The sequence below is a fragment of the Pteropus medius genome, unplaced genomic scaffold (assembly GCF_902729225.1).
Source record: "Pteropus medius unplaced genomic scaffold, Ma_sr-lr_union100, whole genome shotgun sequence".
Taxonomy (NCBI): Eukaryota; Metazoa; Chordata; class Mammalia; order Chiroptera; family Pteropodidae; genus Pteropus; species Pteropus medius.
In genome coordinates, this window is record NW_024352785.1 from 11,713,301 (window position 1) to 11,734,785 (window position 21,485).

Below are 21,485 nucleotides of genomic sequence, written 5' to 3' on the forward strand. Positions count from 1 at the left end.
GGATGGGAAGCATGGCAGAGGGAATGCAGTTAGCATTAATATGTTGGCTAGGTGGAGGTCCAGAGGAGAGAGAGAGTAATAGGGAGGATCATTTTATGAACTATGTAGATTTCCAACCAATGTACTGTATACTTGAAACTAATTAAAATAATTTTTTTTAAAGAAAAAGAAGCAAAACAAAGGACTTGTCGACCTATTATAAAAAAAAAAATAAAAATTAACCTGGCTGTTTAAAGGAAACTTTATTTTTCTGATTTATGACAGACTTTTTCAGGTTGATTCAGTCAGTTCAAAGCTCAAATTCCAAAGAAAGACCGCTCTTCCCTCCAAAAGCATCTCTCCATTCTTTCCTCCTTAAGGTGCTTTAGGTACAGACAGAAAAAGAGAGAGCTCATCTCTTATAAAACTAGGCCTTCGGTTCTCTGGTCCACATACAGTCTATATATGTGGGGATTAATAAAACCATTGGTTCTCAAATGTTTTGAACTCAGGAATAAAAAAAATATTTTTTTAAAAACCCCAAAGTTTGTGTTTATATGGGTTATATTATTTCTATGTTTATACAGGTCATCTATTGGTATTTACCAAATTAGAAATCAAATGAAAAAATTTTTAAATGCACATTCATTTTAAAATAGTAAAAATTCTACATATTAACACAAATATATTTTTATAAACAAATACATTTTCAAAAAAAGTTAGTGATAAGAGTGGCACTGCTGCTTTATATTTTGTAAATCTTTTTAATGTCTGCATGTCTGGCTTAATAGAAGGTAGTTGGATTTTCATAAATACTACTGCCTTCAATTGGCTGAAATATATTGTTATACTTGAAATATCTGAAGAAAATCTAGCCTCGTATGCATATTTTGTTAGAAAAGAAGTATTCTAATACTTCTAATTTTCACATAATTGTGGATTTTTTTTGATACTACAACAAAGTCCAACTCAGCAGCTGAGAGTTTCTTAAAAGTAAATAGTACCTGGGTAATCTGAAGCCATATCAACGCATTTTTTGTACTCCTTTTGTGCTCAAGTTTACTTTACAATTTGAAGAGCTTTCCTACTCATGCATGATTTTATAACATCTCTTACAATGTCAAAAACATATTCATTAACATCACCACCAATCTCATGAAAAATGTCTGTCAAGGCTAAGGTAGCAAAGAAAAGTTTTTCAAATGTATTAGTTTTCTATCATTGCCATAATAAATCACCACTAGTTTATGATCTCAGCTATGTAGTTCAGAAGCCCAGTATGACTTGGCTGTTTCTTCAGCTCTCTTGCAAGGGTAAAATTAAGGTACCACACAGCCTGGCCTCTTATTTGGAAGCTCTGAGGGAGAATCTGTTTCCAGGATCTGCCAAGTTGTTGGTAGAATTCAGACCCATGTGGCTGTAGGTCTGTGGTCCCTGGTTCTCTAGAGCCTGTCAGCCAGGAAGGCTCTCAGTTCATTGGGACACCTGCATGCTAGCCATGTTGTTCTCTCCATCTTCAAACTTGCAACAGCATGTTCATATTCATATATTAAATCTCCCTCACCTCCTCTTATGCCACATCTTTTGCCCTCAGGTAGAGAAATTTCCCTGCCTAAAGGACTTATGTGATTAGACTGGTCACACAGGGAAAATCCAGGATAATCTCCATATCTTAAATTTAGTAACCTTTTTATATTTGCAAAGTCTCTTTTGTCATGTAACATAAAATATTCAGAGAGTTTAGGACAGGGACCTCACAGGGTGAAGGAACACTATTTGGCCTACAACACCAAATTTCTAAGTTTTCCTTGAAAACTCTTATTTTGCTATCAGAAACAAATACAATCAGTGATTTTTTTCTTAAAATGACAGACTTACTTTGTTCATTTTCAAGAAAGTATTTGCCTGATACCCAAATCTAAATAAGCATTGTTTCTCTGCCAGTTCTTCAAGTAAAAACAGTGATCCAAGACAAAAAAATAAATAAATAAATAAGCAAAAAAAAAAAAGGCCAGTTTAACTCACACCTCAAAAAAAAGTACACAAATGGTTTTCCTTGAGACAAATATTATGCTTTATAACATAGAATTTTATGTATATTTTCCATCTTGTCACACACAATAATAAAAAGATGTATACTCAAGGGTTAAGATTTATAAAATTACTGATTTTTATTACTTACTCAAGGACAGTCTTAAATGAAATTGGCAGTGTTTAAATCCAAGTGCATGCCAGTGAGGAATACAATGACCTCTGGTACTGTTTAGAGCCACTGCCTTTATTCGTGCTAAGACACCAGCAGTTTTAGCCATTGTTACTTTTATACCATCAATGCAAACATCAAAAAAAAAAAATCTTAGAATTATCTAAAAATTAGAATTATCTAAAATCTTAGAATTATCTAAAAATTATTTTGACCTTCCAGATTGCCTGAAAGGATCTCAGGAATTTCTAGATCTGCAGAACATACTGTGATAACCACTGAGCTCTAAAATCCAACATTTTTGAAAATTCATATATTTGGCTGTGATTTAACCCTGAAATCTAAGCCCATTAATGTATTAAAAGCTATTTCTCTCTCTCTCAAAAAAAAAAAAAAAAAAAAATCCACTCCCAGTATGGGTGATTCACATGGACAGCTCTTCTCCATGTAGTGATAAAGTGTTCTTGGCTTGTCTTTCGATTATCTATTGTATTGTTGTACTGTCTGTTATGGCTCTGTGGGCTACTGGGCTCTGTTGGAGGGTTAACACTTAAGGTTTCTTATATAGAAGTAGTCAGAAATGAGCTGAGGCTGCAGATCTCTCTAAGGGATCAACTGGGCTAGACATCCAATGTTGCTCTTCACATCACTGGATGAAAAACTATTGACTGGCAGCTCAGTTAAAGGTGTTGACCTGAGTGCCAGCATGTAGCCTCTTCTTGTGGAATGGGCTTTTCAAAGTGCTGAGTTTGGAGACTTTCATTGGGAGTGTCCCAAGAACAAATGATCCAAGAGACAAGAAGAATTTGCTTCTGCCTTAAGGCTGGGTATGAAGACCAGCACAATGTTATTTTTGCCATATTATGTTGGTCAAAGTGGTCACAGAATCCGATCTGATTTAAAGGGAGGATCTCATGATGAGAGGACGATCAGATAATTTGTGACCATTCTTATTCCATTACTACTTGATTGAATCTTGAGAAATAATAATGCCCCCCAAACTGTTCTGTGGATACTCACTAGGAGGAGATAGTGGCTGTGGCCTGGTCCTTGGATACCTTACTGCTAAATTTGTCTATCAGAGCATTAAAGTTGCATCCGTTTTTTGAAATGTGTAGTCCTTTACAGATTTCACTATTATGAATCTTTGAAACACCCATTGTCTCAACCACCAGGTCTCTTTTTTACCCACCAGTTCTTTTAGTACTTTAGCTTCCTGCTTCCAGGACACTTATAAATCTCCTGAAAGCCTAACAACAGCTAAGTATGCCAGGAAGGACATCTCAGTCCACGTCTCTGCTGAAACTGCTCTAGCACATTTAAACCTTTTGAGATAGGTGCCTCTTTAATGAACTATAATTTTCTTGGACTATACATTGGGAGAAGAGAGCAACTCCCTCTCTTCTAAATTCCTCCCCTGCAAATCTTACTAGATATTTCTTTCGCCCCTACACTTGTGATTTGATCTAAAGTTTCAGACACATGCCAGGGCACTAATATCCAACTACTTGCCTATTTACATTCTTTTTCTTTGGCTTCACCTCTAAGCTCCAGAAGGTCTTTCTACTGTTCTTTCTTGTCTTTTAAGAATATCTCTTAAATCCATTCCTCTATGTGATATAACTAATAGTAAAAATAATCCAGTTTCACCAAAACTAGTTCTTGATAGATGGAAAAAAATATTTATAATTTAGAAGGGAGAAAACACTTTTCTTTCTCAACGAAGTCTGGGTTTTGAGAATATTTTCTCAATATGACACAATTCAGCAATGTCCTATTTGTTCTAGTTGACAAACTACAGTGTGCAAACCAAATCCAGTCTGAGAGCCAAATTCAGTCTGTTTTTTGAATGGTTCATGAACTAAGAATGGATTTTACATGAAAAAAAAAAAGTGTTATTTAAAAAATGACCAAAGAAACCAAAAACCAAAGACAAATATGAGACAGAAATGATATTTGGCTCACAAAGCTTAAAATATTTACTATGGTCATTTTTAGAAAAAAGCGTTTGCCAATCCCTGTTTTATATGGCATCTGCTTTCCTCCAGAAGTGATAAATGCCTTTGCTTAAATGTTTGAAGTATGATGCTTTAGTTTAACTAAATTAGTTTAACATTAAAAAAAAATCTCCATTTCATTTATAAGAAAAACTATTTCAATATCTGATTATATTGTGTTTAATAAGTGTTCGCTTCCTTTCTAGCCCTCTTCTTGTCCAATGAGGATGAGAAAATAATAAAAGTATGTAATTTAATTAACCAGAAAAATTAAAGCATTGATGTTTTAGATGCTTAAAGGCATGAAATAGTTTAAGTGGAATTAAAATATTTAAAAGGAATTCGGAGAGAAAAACAACATGGAAAATTTGAGCTTGATGTGTCTTTCTAATGGTGCTAGAGAGTCATTTGGAAATATGATGTAATTTTAGAAAAGATTGGATATTGAATAGATAAATATGCTTCTCATTTGGGCAAATATATAAAAATTAGAGCTGCGAGAGTATGAGTCAAATCGTTAAAAAGGAAATCAGAAATGAGGAAGAAGTCACAATATAAGACACCACAGGCAATTTAAGAGTCAAGAGAAAGAATGGAGGAGTCTGAGAAAGGCCAGTCAGAGAGAAAGCAATAGAACCAAGAACAAGTCTTTCTGGATGCCAAGGAATAATTAAGAAAACTGATACCCAAAGGATTTAAACAATTTCTCCAAGACTCCCTCGCTAGATATTCACAGAGTCAGTATTCCAAATAGCAAAACTAATGCTTTTCCCACTACTACTCGCTGACACATTTTCTCCCAACAAACAACTTGTAATAGTTTGCTATTGCTACTATAACAAAGTAAATGTAATCTCTTATAATTCTGTATGTTACTAGTCTGGAATGGGTCTCAATGGGGCAAAATCAAGGTGTCAGTAGGACTGGTTCATATGGAGGCTCTAGAGGAGAACCTGTTTCCTTGCCTTTTCTAGCTTCTAGAGTCTGTCCACATTGTTTGGCTCATTGCCGCCTTCCATTTTCAAAGCCAGCAATGGCCAGTTGAGTCTGTTTCAAATGGCATCATTCTGACATTGAAACTTCTGCTTCCCTCTTCCACAATTTAAGGACACTTGTATTTACATTGGGCCCACTTAGATTTTCCAAATAAACTCCCTATTTTAAGGCCAGCCAATTCACAACCTAAATTCCATCTGCAACCTTAATTTCCCTTTGCCATAAAACCTACCATATTCACAGGATGGGGATTTAGACATCTTTGTTGGCCATTGTTCTTCCTGCTACACTACTCCACTTTGAATTGCTTTCCATCCCTTAATCATTCCATCTCAAAACTTGTGAGTCACTTTTTATTTCGAATCCTAACTTTAATCAGTTACTAAATTATGACACGGCTTTTTAAAAGTATTTACTCATCATTTAATAAGTACATACAGAGTGACTTCGAGGTTCAAAATATTATTCGTGATCAAAAAAAAGGAATAAGATATAGCGCTTGTCTTCAAGGAGCTAAAATCTGCTTATTCGATTTGATAACTCTTTTTTCTTCCTTTATTTTTATTGCCTGAACTAAAATTACCTCTCATTGTTTCTGTTCTCTTTTATCACTCTTTTCTTTCATTTTAAACATAGCTAGCAGCTGATTTAATATGAATATTCAGCCAAGTGTTATGTTTCTCAGTATTTGCTCCTTTACTTCAACATTCACAGTGTCCCCTATAAATGGTTTTTCTATATGTGCAGACTGTTCATGAGCTGTCTGGTCTGAAACAGATCTTTCAGCTTCTTTCAGTCTTCCCTGCAGCTCAGTTTTCTTTCAAATGTGTGTAAAAACTCAAATATATCTTCCTTCTTTTACTTTTTCCTATGTCTAGATACCTCTCCCAGCAACTTGTTCCTGACGTACAAGTGACCAGTAAAGGTGGAAATACTGCTTCATTTGCAATTTCCCTATTCAGAAGTCTGCAAAGAGGCTTTCTTTATCAAACATATCCAACACCTGATCCTGTAAGTTCAAGTCCACACTCCATTATCAGGTTCCCCTTTGCCTGTGAATTGTCTCCATGACTCTGACCGAGTCACCTTCTACTGCTGGTACTCCATCTCCACACCTTCTGATCATATCATGCTCATTCCAACACTGAAGACATTTGTTCCTATTCTTATTTTTGCCTGGAGTAGCTTTACTTCTCTGCCTTTGTCACAATCATCTTTTTATGTTATCCCCAGGGTTCTTCTGTAAACCCTCCTTCGATATTTTTCACCCAATGATATAGTTTTCATTTTTTGACTTTCCACAGAATTTATTGTCATTATCACCTAGCATGTTACAAGACACCTCTACTTATAAAACAAACCGTAAATTTTAAAACAGCTGGTCAGTGGTTAAGTACAGGGAAGGAAAGACATTATGACATTACACGTGTATAACAAACAAACATAACAACCCAATTTCAGAAAATGTAAAAAATTAGAATCAATACATCTGATATTGTGATAATTAATGCTGCTTTCTATTATTTAGTCCTCTAATCATTAAGGACACGAAAGCTTAGTCATACCAACCATAAGTTTGGCTTTTCCAAAGTCGTACATTTTACCCATATGCTAAATCTGAACTTTTACACATATTAGGCACATGTTAATTGCCAATCATCTATCCAATTTAGTTGAATAAAACTGAACATTTTATTGAGAGTTTTACAACTTTAGTATCTCATGGTACAACAATTTTCTAAAATAATGCAAAATACACACGAGCCAAATTACAATCAAACCATATTTATGTCCAAATACAATTTTTACTGATGAGTCAACTCCCAGCCATAGCCAATTTACATCCCAAAGTACTTTTTATTGATGAGACAGTTAAAAATTGTAATGAAATTTTGTCACCTTAGTAAAACAAAACAAGGCACTAATAAATATAGAGAAAACAAATTTAATTAACAAAGCCAGTGCCAACTTTAATAAACTGACAAGCAAGACAGGCAGCAAAAAGTATCGACTCCAAGAACTAAATTAAAGTACACAGAACAAGTGGGCCATTCAATCTTCTTTATGGTTCTGTGGCCCAATTTACCAATTGATGTCATGCTCGGTTTCTTGAAAAAGTAAATCACCATTACATCTGTTTAATTCTCAGAATCAAATGACTCGATAACACTTCCAACCCTGACGTTTTAGACCACAGATGATCTTTCTGAATCTCGCTTTTAAAGAAAAGTCGTAAATGCATTCCCATAAAAAGAGAACTTGTGGGCAATAAGAGGTTCTCTTGGGGACTGGACCTTGTTGTCCTTTTATTTCTCTCAAGTATCAACAATGGTAGCATTTCAAAGGCATTTTAGAGCTCAATCTGGAATAATGCAATCTTTCTCCAGAAAAATATCTTATGTCCCAACACATGGGCAGAATAAAAAAATACTACCCTGACTCATGTTGCAGAGTGTTGGTGAATCACTGAGGAGGTGAAGTACCATTGCTGTAAGCAACAGCAGTTGCCTCAGTCTAAGATTTAAAACTAAGCAAAACAGAACAAAAAAATCAAAGGAAGCTATTGTACATGTAATCATTCTTCTCGCATTGAGGCACCAGCAAGCGTATCAGCTTTCAAAAGATTAGATTTCTATAATTCTTCATACCAGAAAAAGTTACTGAGCATACACATGAATTCTGTGCGAGACAATTAAAACAGCAGCTCATATATGTATTGCATAAACATCATTATCTTGTAGGATATACTGTATATCACAAATCATACTATTTGAGATGCACTAAAATAAAATGCGAAGAATGACAAAATGTTTTTATCATAAATGCTTTTTAAAAATTATAAAACATAACTATCTTGTGTTGATAAAGCATATGATTCTTTGAAAATACTTTTGTTTTCTACCTATTATGGAACATCTTATTGGGAGATGCTAAATTTTTATAACTGGTGACTAGTGTATAATTTTTATACAGACATTTTCTTTAAAAGACCTTCCCAGCACCCTCCTTTAATTCCTTTCTAAACTCAGGATGCTCTAAACTCAATAGGTTTTAAAAAAAATTGAAGAAAGATAGTCTTTGAGGCTAAGTATATAAATGTGGTTGCTTTCTTTGCACACATTAATACAGTTTGAGACATTGCAAAAGTCATCAGTCTACCTTGCAAGTTCTTTGTGTAAAATTCATCGTTTTTTTTTTTTAAATCATTTTTAGCATTTCCTAATCAAGCCTCCCGCATAACCTTTGCCAAAATTGAACAACATTAGAGATCATGAGGTTTGACACTGATGACTGGAAAAGGTGGGAAAGAGGAAAATTATATCTAGAAATAACCTCAAACAAATCCTGCAGTGTGCAATGGACTCCAACAGTGTGTTGACCAAATGCCTCCTCTATCTGAGTCATGATCATTTGGAAATGATTGCCCACTTAATGTGAGAACACTCAAAAGCAAAAGGACTTTGTGGTTGCCTTTTTCTTCCCCCAAGAACAAATGGGTAAATTCCTAGAAGTATACAATGTACTAAAACTAAAATATGAAGAAAGAGATCACCTAAACAGATCTATAACTAGTATGGGGATTCAATCGGTATTCAACAACCTCCCAACAGAGAAAAACCTAGGCCCAGATGGCTTCATTGTTGAATTCTACTAAACATTCAAAAAAGAATCTCTCTAGCATCATATAAGAACAATTATTTAAATTTTCATTTCAGTGTTTTCTGCTAAAATAAACAGTATTGCTTCTTTGGTTCAAGCCAAGGGCCCACAATGCCAGGTTTGCTTGTCCCCACCTGTGTGAATTAGGGTAAAATCAAAGACAAATGAATATGAAAAAGAGGATCTGAGAGGTGAGAGGGTGTCGGCATATTAATATAAGGAATAAAAAGGTAGCTAGAAGGGGTGCCTGGCTGCCTCTAACTCCCAGAAGTTAAAAGAGAGGAAAGAGGATTGCTTTAGCAGTTATACTTCAAAACAGAGTTAGATTCAATGTGGTTCCATAGTGTAGTGGTTAGCACGTCTGCCTACCATGCAGAAGGTCCTGGGTTAGTGCCCCAGTGGTGCCACAATCCATGGTCTACGGCCATGCTACCCTGAACAAGCCTGATGTCTGATCTCGGAACCTGATCATGACTCAGATAGAGGAGGCATTTGGCTCAACACACTGTTGGAGTCCATTGCATACTGCAGAACCTTTGGGTCTGGTTAGTACTTGGATGGGAGACCACCTAGGAAGACCAGGTGCTGTAGGCATAAATAATAATAATAAAAAAAAAAAAAGACTTAGAAAGCTTTAGACTTAAAACCTTGGTGAACTTTGTTCCATTCTTTTTGTTCTCTATCCATTACTACTAGTAAAAACCATTCAAAGGAAATGAAAAACCCAACTGTATTCATTCTTATTTAGTTACTATTTGGAGATATTTTATATCATTTGGTTTTAGACCCTGCAAGAGAAAGACAGCTGCTTTAGCGAAAAAAAAAAAGCTGTAGTTTTCTGTATCAACGTGTTAGAGCAACAGGATCATGTCCTGTGGTTGACAACAAAAAAGGACTAAGAAGTACCCCAGAGAGCCACCTGTAAACCCAGAAGTAATTCTGGAATATTTTCAGGAAAACCTTTCTTAGGTAAATCTAGACATATTTCAATAGGCTTTAAAAAGGAGAAAGGCTGTGAAGATCAAAAGAAGAAAGGTAAAGGAAGAACACCTGAAATATCACGCATGGCTGGCAACTAACTGCCTACCATTCTCTTGGAAATAGACAATAGTTCTTAAGGGGCTGTCACATCAGTGAAAACTCTGACATCTGCATTAGAATTAGGATTTTTGAATACTGGTTTCAAGGCCTCAGTTTGAAACTACTGTGGAATCATAACCTCTGGGGAAGAGATTTATTTTATTATTATTATTATTATTATTATTATTATTATTATTTATGCCTACAACACCTGGTTTTCCTTGGTGGTCTCCCATCCAAGTACTAACCATGCCTGACCCTGCTTAGCTTCCGAGATCAGACATCGGCTCGTTCAGGGTGGTATGGCCATAGACCATGGATCGTGACTCCATTAGGGCGTGAACCCAGGACCTTCTGCATGTAAAGCAGAAGTGCTAATCGCTACACTATGGAACCACATCCGAGACTTATTTCTTTTAAAAGACTCCCAAATGACCTTGGTAATGGGATAGTTTAGAAACTACTATTTTATATGTAATTAACTCTCAATTACTTAGACTAGTGTGAATTGTTTGGAAGAGTTTGAGAGGAATTGCCTTGATTCAAAAGATTCTTTTTTGAATGTTTGGTAGAATTCAACAGAGAAGCTGTCTGGACCTAAGTTCTTCTCTGTTGAGAGGTTGTTGAATACTGATTGGTCTCCATATTAGTTATGGATCTGTTTAGGTGCTCTCTTTTCTTCATACTTTAGTTTTAGTACATAGTATACTTCTAGGAATTTACCCATTTGTTCTGGGTTATCCAGTTTGTTGGTGCATAGTCTCTTATGATCCTTTTTATTTCTGTGTCATCAGTTGTGTTATATCTTGTTTCATTTCTGATTTTATTTGTCTTCTCTCATTTAAGGGTTTGTCAATTTTACTTATCTTTTCAAAAAAATAATTGTTTCATTGATTTTTTCTATTGTTTTTGTATTTTCTATTTTATTTATTTCTGTTCTTTGTTATTTTCTTTCTTCTACAAACTTTGAGCTTGGTTTGTTCTTTTTGTAGCTCCTTGAAGTGTAAATTTGGGTTATTTATTCGAGATCTTTCTTCTTTTTTAATGTACTTGTTTATCATTACAAATTTTCCCTCATTTTCATTTGCCTTAAGGTATTTTCCATTTTTTTTTTAAATTTCTTCTTTGACTCAGTAATTGTTCAAGAGTGTATTGTTCAATTTCCATATTGTTGTGAATTTTTGTTTTCCTTCTGCTCTTGATTTGTTTTAATCTGTTGTGGTCAGAAAAGAAACTTTTATAACTTCAATCTTCTAACGTTTGTCGAGATTTGTTTTGTGAAGTAACATGTGATCTATCCTGAAGAATATATTCAGGGTACTTTTTCAAATACTTCTCAAAATACACTTAAGAATGTGTATTTTGCTGTTTTTGGTTAAAATGTTCTGTATTTGCTAGGTCCATTTTTGTCAGCTCACTCTGTGGTGAATCATGAGGGGGAGTTATAGCATCTTACAGCCCAAAATGCTGTCTGCATTCTCTCCCAGGCTGCTAGGTTGTGGTGTACTTGAGCTCCAAAATTGGCAGGACTGGGATCAGTCCTCTGGGGATTCCCCTTAGAAACCCTAGAGTGCTGGACATGCAAATCAATACTTCCTCACTGGAAAGAAGCCAGAAGCTTTGAGGTCTCTTTCATATCCTATGGTACTTGCCGGGGTGAGGAACTCCGGTGAGAAGGCGTCTCAAATCTCCTTACTGGTTTCAGTGAGTCCTTTTTTTAACCCAGAGTGCAAGAGCCTTTTTCTTAGTTTCTGGATTTCTCACAAAAGGAATTTGTTCATGAGTTGTTGCTTAATTGGTGTGTCTGTGGGGGTAAGAATGGTCTAGGGCTTCCTGTTCTGCCATTCTGATGTCTCTGGGTCTAGTTAACTGTCATGCATTAAATACTAAAAACTTTGAATTAGAATCTGTATTTATTGAACAGTTCCTGAAGCCTTTTCTGGTTTTCTCCTCATTAAGAAGGAAGAGGTAACATTTGCTTTATTTGTGTCTTGTGTTTGTGGTTTAATAAATTTGTGTGGTTCAGTCTTTTCCTACATAACTCTGGTACCATGTGTATTTTAGAAGAAATGTTTTATATACACAAAATCTGATCTAGTCATATTTATTATTGTATTAAAGGCACTGTATAATCAGTGAAAAGCAATTTGTAACAAAAACAAAAAAATAGCTGTGAACTCCAAAATACTAATTATATAATAGTGTTTATTTTTGGAAAACTTTCTTTTAAGTGGGTTCTTGGGTATTTACTTTTTCTATGCGTTTTTTTCCACACTGAACTAAAAAGAACTTCTGGTATAAACCCATCCCAAGACCCTTAGGGACAATAAAAATACTCTTGAAATGTACAATAAAGTTTAATGCCACTCTAAAACATCTCCAAATAATAAGTTTATTATAAACAGATACAGTCTCTATGGCTCCATTTTTAAGGGATTATATAGTTCCTAGGCAGAGAAATAACAACCCTGATGAGGTGTAAGAAAATATATGTATCTATGAGGATAATCATCCTTGCCTTAAGGAAGTACAGATGTTAAAGTTATAAACACAATAAATATGTAATTGTAAGTTGCAATAATCGCTATGAGGCTCACTCTAAGCCAAAGGAGAACTTCCAGGAATTTCATCTTCCATGGCTGTTCTAGATAAACTGAGAATTATATACAAGCAACTGAAGCAAGTCCTTGTTGCGCATGGCTCTCAAAGTATATACACAGTCTATTTGATTTGACAAAATGTGTTAAACATGCCACACATGATATTTGAAAGAACAGAATGAGTATAAAGCTGATAATAATCTCTAATTATAACTGTCCAGATATATTTTCGGAATACCCACGTTTCAAAGAGCTATGTAGTTCTCATTATGGAATTTTTCAGGCATGTAACTATAGCAATGTTTCTGAATGGTTTGCTTTTCTTTATCTCATAGGGTAAAAAATATCTCAAATCAATGGTGTTCATTTAGTTATTCAGTAAGTATGTATCAACATTCCCTTGTGTTAGGTGATATGCCAGACACTGGGAACATAATGAAGAAATAAATAGAAGTAGTCTTTGCCTTGGCAGGGATACTGGCTAGTTATAAAGATAGATATTAAACTAATATACAAAATTGTACTATATAGTTACAAGTAGTAGAAGGAAAATAACAGGGTACAGCAAGAGGAAATGATTTGGAAAAACTCATTAAATTGAGGTGTTACTCATTTTAGCATTGGTAAGATAGAGATCTTAACAATGTTCAATATACATAAAATTCTACCCAGAGTTCTCTTAAGTCCAACACTCTTCATTGGTTATTATGCTGTGTTCAGAATGATTGTGTAGGTCTCCAAAATTTCAGGGTTTCTCCCAAGATCCTTTATTTTAGAGTATCATCTATATCAGCAATTTTTTATCCTAGCACTCATGATGGATGATGTTGTTTGCTAATATATTTGGTTTTATTTCCACCAACTTTTTGTGTTTTCTTCTTACTGTTTTTCCTGTGATTCTTTTTTTCTGATTTCTTGCACTTTATAATATTGACCAAGCTTTTTTGTTATCTTTTTGCCCCTCTTCTGATTTAGAACTATGTTTTGTCATTTTTTTTGTAATTAACATTAAATTTTTAACATGCATACTTGTCTTAACAGACCTAAAGTCATTATCTCTACTCTTATGTCAAAGAGTACAAGAAATTTAGGCTACGATAACTTTGATAACTACTACCAAATACACATATGCACACAAATACAACCATACACACACAACCGCACACAATATCTATACTGACAGTAGGTATAACCTATAACTTCTTTGTCATTCAAAAAAGTTTATCAGCTGAAATTAAGAATAAAAAATGTCAGAGAATCCTATATTCTACTGTAATCTATAAAAGACAAAAACAGTAAACCATGCAAAATATGTGTATTCCTTACTTTATGAGTTGTGACACATCAGACAATTTATCATAACTCACAGCAGGTGTTTAATTCTATTGGGTTAGGTTATCTGTCTTAAAAACACTAAACCATCTCTATAATATAAATTATGAGTGTTCAAATTCTCTCCCAAAAGTTTTGTGACCAATGGTCCTCTTTCATCAGTAGTCTTAGACCAGGGCAACCTAGCTGTACAAGAACCATTTCATACAGTTATTGCTGAAGCGTTGTTTGCTCTGGTGGCATTCTGTCAAGCTGAGTATTTATCACTGGTGGCATTCTGTCAAGCTGAGTATTTATTACATGGTGCAAATTATAAGGTGTTTTAGAGAAACTGCTGAAAGTTACCATGTATAACTCCCATTGGATTCATGGTGTCTATGATTTTATTAGATGTATTAGAAAATGCAAGAAATAAAACTAGGTTAATTATCTTTACATGTAGAAATGTCTTCTGGCTTCACATAATTTTTTACTGAATTTTTTAGAGGGTGCTTTAGTAATTCATATATACTAATGAAGCTATTCAGGGAGTCTAAGAAGACACCACCAGCTATCTACATATTGTATCAGGCATAGAGAAAAGATTCAGCATGTGTGTGTTCAAACGTTGGCTCTTGCACTTATTAGCTTTGTGACCTTCCAACAGTAATTTAACCTCTTTGAGTTTCAGTTTCTGTTTCCACAATTATATCTATATTTCAAAGTAGTTCTGAAGTATTAAGTTGATTAAAGTGATATAAAGTTTATATGTATAAAACCTAGCATAATAGCTGGCAAGAGGAAGACAAACAATAAATGAAGCACATTTCATTACTGCATGAAAAGCCTACATAAGATCATAGTCTATCCTAACTGAATTAGAATGGCATATTATTTAAATACCATCACTGAGAAGTAGTCTTGGAACAGCCATGATAACAGTATAATTCAGAACAACTTTCAGATAGACACTAATCAAATAAATTCTATTCAATAACATTGCAAGACATTTTTAAAACTGAGTTTAGACAATAACTAAAGCAGAATATCTGACAAAAAACATTCTATAGAAGCTACCACTTGAAATTTCCAAGAATACTACTTCTATTGACATCATATTTGCCATGTGAAACTTTCACAGCTCCACATATTCTTGTACATACTTAGATGCTGCTTGTATAACAAATGTTGACTTGGCTCATCTAATACGTAACTGAAGCATGAAAATATCTAATTAAAGGATAAATCTTATAAATAAAAGATATAGATCATATATTGTTATTTGTTTCAGAATTACTTATAACATCAACTAAAGAAATTCTAAATAGAATAAACATGTCAAATATATATAGACATACATATATATGCAATTATATAATGAAGAATAACATACCTGAATATTATATGAGAAAAGAATTTTCTTATTGTAGTGAATTTAAGATGGAGATGATAGAATAAATTAGGTTATAAGGGTTAGTGAAATTTCTATAAAATATACTTTTTGCATATAACAGCATGTTTAAGAATCATTGAGGAAAATTTCACTGAGGGACAGGGTCAAGATGGCAGAGTAGGTAAACTCTGAGCTGACTTCCTCCTATGATTACATAAAAATTACAACTAAATTAAAGAACAAACATCAATGAAAACTACCTGAACACTAGCTGAACAGGATTCCTATAACTAAAGATAAAAAGAAGAAACCACATCAAGACAGATAGGAGGGGCAGAGACATGGATCAGGCAGGTCCCACAATTGTGATTTGCCAATCGCAGAAGGGACATCTCATCTGTGGAGGTCCCACCTGAGGAGCAAGGGGTCGAGCCCCACACCAAACTCCCCACCCCTGAGCACCTGTGTCAGAAAGAGGTGTCCCCATAATTTCTGGGCTGTGAAAACCAGCAGGGATTATATCAGAGAAAGACTAAGGGTTGTGAGAGATGGAAGCTTGCACACAAACTCACTTGCTCACAAACTTATTTGCTCTAAGCTCCAACACAAGAGTGGCAGCTCAAAAAGTGCCAGGGACATATGGAAAGGAACTAAATTAACTAACTTCAGGGCAAGGATAGGAAGGTAAGGATGGGGCAACCTTCTCTAGGGCATGGAAGTGCTGGCAGGCACTCCAGTGTTCCTTTATCAAGCTCTCTTCCTACTTAGCTGGCCTGTTGCAGGCTGGCACCAAGTCTGTGTTCTCCGTTAACATGACTAACACCTTTCGTCCACCCCACCCAACTCGCTTGCCTGGCCCAAGCCTCTTCCAGCAACTACTCCATATGAATGGGCTGCTTTTGCTCATGCTACAGACTCACTCAAAAGACCACAAAACTCATATAAACAACAGCTGGCCTAGGAATGCATTGTAGATCCTGACAAGTGGGCCCAGAAGTGGTGACCAGCCTCGAGTGGCATCCTAGCTCTAACAAAGCAGCTGCAAGCCCTGCACAAGTGGTGGCTAGACTCAGCTGGAGTCTCAGCTCCCCCTAAGTGGCCCCAACCTGGCACAAATGGCAACTGACCATGAATTGCATCACAGTGCCCACTAAATGGTCCCAAGTCTGTGGTGGCTAGCATTGCCTCTTATCTTAGCTCCAACGAAGTGGCCCCAAGCCCAGCACAAGTGGCAGCTGGCCTCGGCTCACATTGAAGCTTCCACCAAATGGTCCGAGCCTGGCCTAAGTGGCAGCAGACCTAGGCTTGTATCATAGCCTCTCTCAAGCACCTCCAAGCCTGGCAAAAGCAGCAACCAATTGCAGATCACTTAGTAGCTCTCACTAAGCAGCCTCGAGCCTGACACAAGAAGTAACAGACCTTGGTCTACATCATAGTCTACCCAAGAGATTCTAGACCCACCACACCTGGAAGCTGGCTTCAAACTACACCAGATCCTCGACCAAACAGCTCCACAACCACTACACCTGACTGGCAGTCTCGGCTGGCACCAGAAACTTTGTAGGTCAGAAGGAAATGGCAGGAAATACTCAAAGTGATAAAAGGCAAAGACCTATGACCAAGATTACTCCACCCAGCAAGGCTATCATTTAGAATCAAAGGAGAGATTAAGAATTTCCCAGACAAGAAAAAGCTAAGAGAGTTCAGCAGCACTAAACCAATAAGAAATATTAAATGGACTTCTCATGTAGAAAAGAACAACAATATGAATTTATAAAATAGAGGAAAGAAAAAAGTTCTCATTGACAAAGGCAAAGATTTCCTAAAAGTAGTGAATCAACCAACAATAATGCCATTACAAAGGTTAAAAAAATAAAGTAGGAAAATCATGTGCAAATACAAGAATAAATTAAGGATACACATAAATACACATGTACAACAGAGGTAAAAAAATAATGACAAAACCATAAACTTGAGGGGTGTAAGTAAAAAATGTAGTGATTTTAGAAAGTATTCAAATTTAAGCAACCATTAACTTAAAATAGACTGTTATAAATATAGCTTGGTATATATGAAGCACATGGTAACCAACCTGTCAGAGATATACTAGAAACAAAGAGAAAGGAATTCAAACATAACACATAAAAAGTGATTAACATACGACAGAAGAGAGCAAGAAAATAAGAAAGGAATGGAGAAGAACTACGAAAACAATCAGAAAATAAAATGGGTTAACTAAATATCTATCAAGATTTTCTTTAAATGTAACTGGAATAATCAAAAGACATAGTGTGGATGAATGTATTAAAAAACAAAACCTATACATATGCTGTTTACAAAAGACTCTCTTCAAGATAAAAGACACAGGCAGACTGAAAAAAAGGGATGGAAAAGATATTTTATGCACATAAAAATGAAAGAAAAACAATACTTATATCAGACAAAATAGACTTTAAACAAAGGCTGTAACAAGAGATAAAGAAGAGCATAACATAGTGATAAAGGGATCAGTCCAAGAAGAGGATATAACTTTTGTAAATATTTACACCACCAATGTAGGATCACCTAAATACATAAAGCAAATATTGAGAAACATGAAGGAAGAGATAGACAGTATTACAATAAAAGTAAGGGACTTTAACGCCCCATTGACATCAATGGATAAATCATCCAGACAGAATATCAACAAGGAAACAGTGGCCTTAAATGACACATTAAAACAGGTAAACTTAATATATTGATAGGACATTTCACAAAAATAGCACTATTTACATTCTTTTCAGGTACACATGGAATATTTTCCAGGATAAATCACAGGTTAGGCCACAATACAAGTCACAAATTTAAGAAGACTGAAACAATTATCAAGCATCTTCTCATATCAAAATGGTATAAAACTGGAAATCAATTACAAGAAGAAAACTGAAAAACAAACAAATACACCAAGGTTAAACAACAGGCTATTAAACATCAAATGGGTTAACAATGAGATCAAGGAGGAAATCAAACGATTCCTTGAGACAAATGAAAATACAATGACTCCAAATCTATGGGAGAAGGAAGGAAATAAAACACAGCAGAAATAAATGAAAGAGACAAAAAAAGGAAAAAGAAAAGAAAAAAATCAATGAAACTAAGCGCTAATTCTTTGAAAAGATTTTTAAAAATTGATAAAACTATCAGATTCGTCAAGAAAAAAAGAGGGCATAAATAAAATCAGAAATGAAAGAGAAATGAACACGAAGAAACAGAAATATGAAGAGTGATTATTAATAATGGAATAAAATCAGTAATCAAAAACCTCCCAACAAACAAAAGTCCTCGACAAGATGGCTTCACAAGTGAGTTCTACCAAACATTCCAAGAGGAATCAATACCTATACTTCTCAAACTATTGCAAAAAAGTGAAGAGGAGGCTCCCAAACTTATTTTATGTGTCTAGCACTACTCTGATACCAAAACCAGACAGAGACACTAACAAAGGAGAAAATTACAAGCCACTATCCCTGATGAACATAGACACCAAAATCTTCAAGAAAAAATTCAGACATACATTAAAAAGGCCATAAAATATGATAAAGTGGAATTCATTTTAGGGATGCAAAGTTGGTTCGATAACAGGTCAATTAATGTGATATACCACATTACCACAAATGTAGGATAAATATGTGATTATATCAGGAGATGCAGAAAAAGCATTTGACAAAATCCAATGTCCATTTATAATAAGAACTCTCAGCAAAGGCGGACAGGGAGGATAGAGGAAACATACCTCAACATATAACATATATGACAAGCCCACAGCTAACATCATATTCAACAATGAAAAGCTGAAAGTATTTTTTGTAAATTAGGAACAAGACAAGGATATCCAATCTTAACACTTTTATTTGACACAGCATTGGAAACACTAGCCACAGCAATCAGACAAGAAAAAGAAAAGCATACAAATTAGAAAGGAAGTAAAATTGTCATTATTCATAGATGATATAATACTAAATATAGAGAACCCTAAAGCCTACACCAAAAAACCATTAGAACTAATAAATGAATTCAGTAATGCAGTAGGATACAAAAGTATTATTCATAAATCAGTTACATTTCTATACACCAATAACAAACTATGAGAAAAAAAATTAAGAAAACAATCTCATTTATAATTGCATCAAAAAGAATAAAATATGTAGGAATAAATCTAACCAAGGAGGTAAAAACTTGGAAAACTAAAAGACATTGCTGAAATAAGTTAAAGACATATATAAATGGAAGAATATACCCTGTTCATGAATAGGAAGAATTAACTTTGTTAAAATATCCATACTACCCAAAACAATCTACAAATTCAATGCAGTTTCTATCAAAATACTAACAGCATTTTTTACAGAATTAGAACAAATTTTTCTAAAATTTATATGAAACCACAAAAGACTCTGAATAGCAAAAATAATCTTGAGAAAAGAATAACAAAGTTGGAGATATCACACTACCTGATATCAAACTATACTACAAGATTATAGTAATCAAAACATCCTGGTACTGGCATAAAAACAGACACATAGATTAATAGAACAAAAGAACCCATGCCTGTGTGGTCAATTAATCTATGACAAAGGAAGCAAGAATATACAATGGAATATACAGTCTGTTAGATAAATGATGTTGGGAAAACTGGACAGACACATGCAGAAAAAATGAAAGTAGACCTCTTTTTACATCATATACAAAAATAAACTCGAAATTAATTAGAGACTTAAATGTAAGACCTGAAACGATAAAACTCCTAGAAGAAAACATAGGTAGCCAACTCTTTCACATTCCTCTTAGCAATGATTTTTTTGTATGTCTAACATTAGGCAAGGGAAACAAAAGAAAAAAAATAATCAGATGGAACCAGATCAAATTAAAAAGTTTTTGCACAGAGAAGGAAACCATCAACAAAACAAAAAGCAACCTGTAGAATGGAAGAAGATATTTGTTAATGATACATCTGATAGGGGTTAATATCTAAAATATATAACAAATTCATACAACTTAACATCTGAAAAACAATTAAAAAATGGGCAGAAGTCATGAATCATAAATAGAATATTTCTCCAAAGAAGTCATACAGATGGAAAACAGACAGATGAAAAGGTGGTTGACATCATCAATCATCAAGGAAATGAAATTAAAACCACAATGAGATATCGCTCACAGCTTTCAGAATGGCTATTCTCAATAAATCACCAGTAAAGTGTTGGAGACGTTATACAGGAAAGAGGACCCCCATGAACTATTGGTGGGATTACACACTGGTTTAGCCGCTATGGAAAAGAGTATTGAGGTTCCTTTAAAAATTAAAAATTGAACTACCATAACACCCAGCAATTCTACTACTATTTATTCAAAGAAATCCAAAACACTAATTTGAAAATATATATGCACCTCTATGTTCATTGCAGCATTATTTACAATAGACAAGACATGGAACCAACAGGTGCCCATCAATAGATGAATGAATAAAGAAGATGTGGCACATATATACAATGAAATATTACTCAGCCATAATAAAGAATGAAATCTTGCCATCTGTGACAACATAGATAGGCATAGAGAGTATTATGCTAAGAGAAATAAGTCAGACAAAGATGAATACCATATTTCACTTATATGTGGAATCTAAAAAGTAAAGTAAATGAACAAACAAAACAGAAAGAAACTCATAGACACAGAGAATAATGTGATGGTTGCCAGATGGGAAGTGGGTTGCAGGGATGGATAAAAATAAGTGAAAGGGATTAAGAAGTACAAATTGGCGGTTCTAAAAATAGTCATAATGTAAATTACGGCATAGAGAATATAGTCAATAATATTTTAATAACTATTGATGGTGCCAGATTGATACGATACTTATTATGGTGATTGCTTCATAAGGTATATAGTTGTCTAATTACTATGTTGTATACCTAGAAGTAATATAATATTGTATATAAATTATAGTCAAAAAATATTTTTAAGTAATTATTGAGGAAAATATCTTTTGACCTCTTCTTTAGTGTTATCCTAATAATGGATATGGAGAATAAGTGTTTTACCAAGGTTCGCTTTAGAAAAATATTTTATATTCTCTTCCTGCTGGAATAGTTAAAAATATATACAAGCATAAAAGATTAACTTTTATTTTTTCGTGAAATAGTACATATATTTTCTCTAAGTGAAAATACTTGCAGAGTCGACTAGGACATTGTTCTGGGCATTGCTTTAAAATTCCTCATCCTAATAAAAGT

General features: G+C 34.4%; 1 long non-coding RNA gene and 1 other non-coding gene across 2 annotated transcripts in view; one reads left to right on the forward strand and one right to left on the reverse strand.

Annotated features, from left to right (window-relative positions):
- Positions 1 to 21,485, reverse strand: part of LOC120590858 (uncharacterized) — a 459,896-nt gene that overhangs the window by 107,317 nt on the left and 331,094 nt on the right. The gene's annotated exons all lie outside the window — the stretch shown is intronic.
- TRNAG-ACC (transfer RNA glycine (anticodon ACC)) lies at positions 9,170 to 9,242 on the forward strand. The gene has a single exon. It is a non-coding gene; the product is annotated as a tRNA-Gly (tRNA).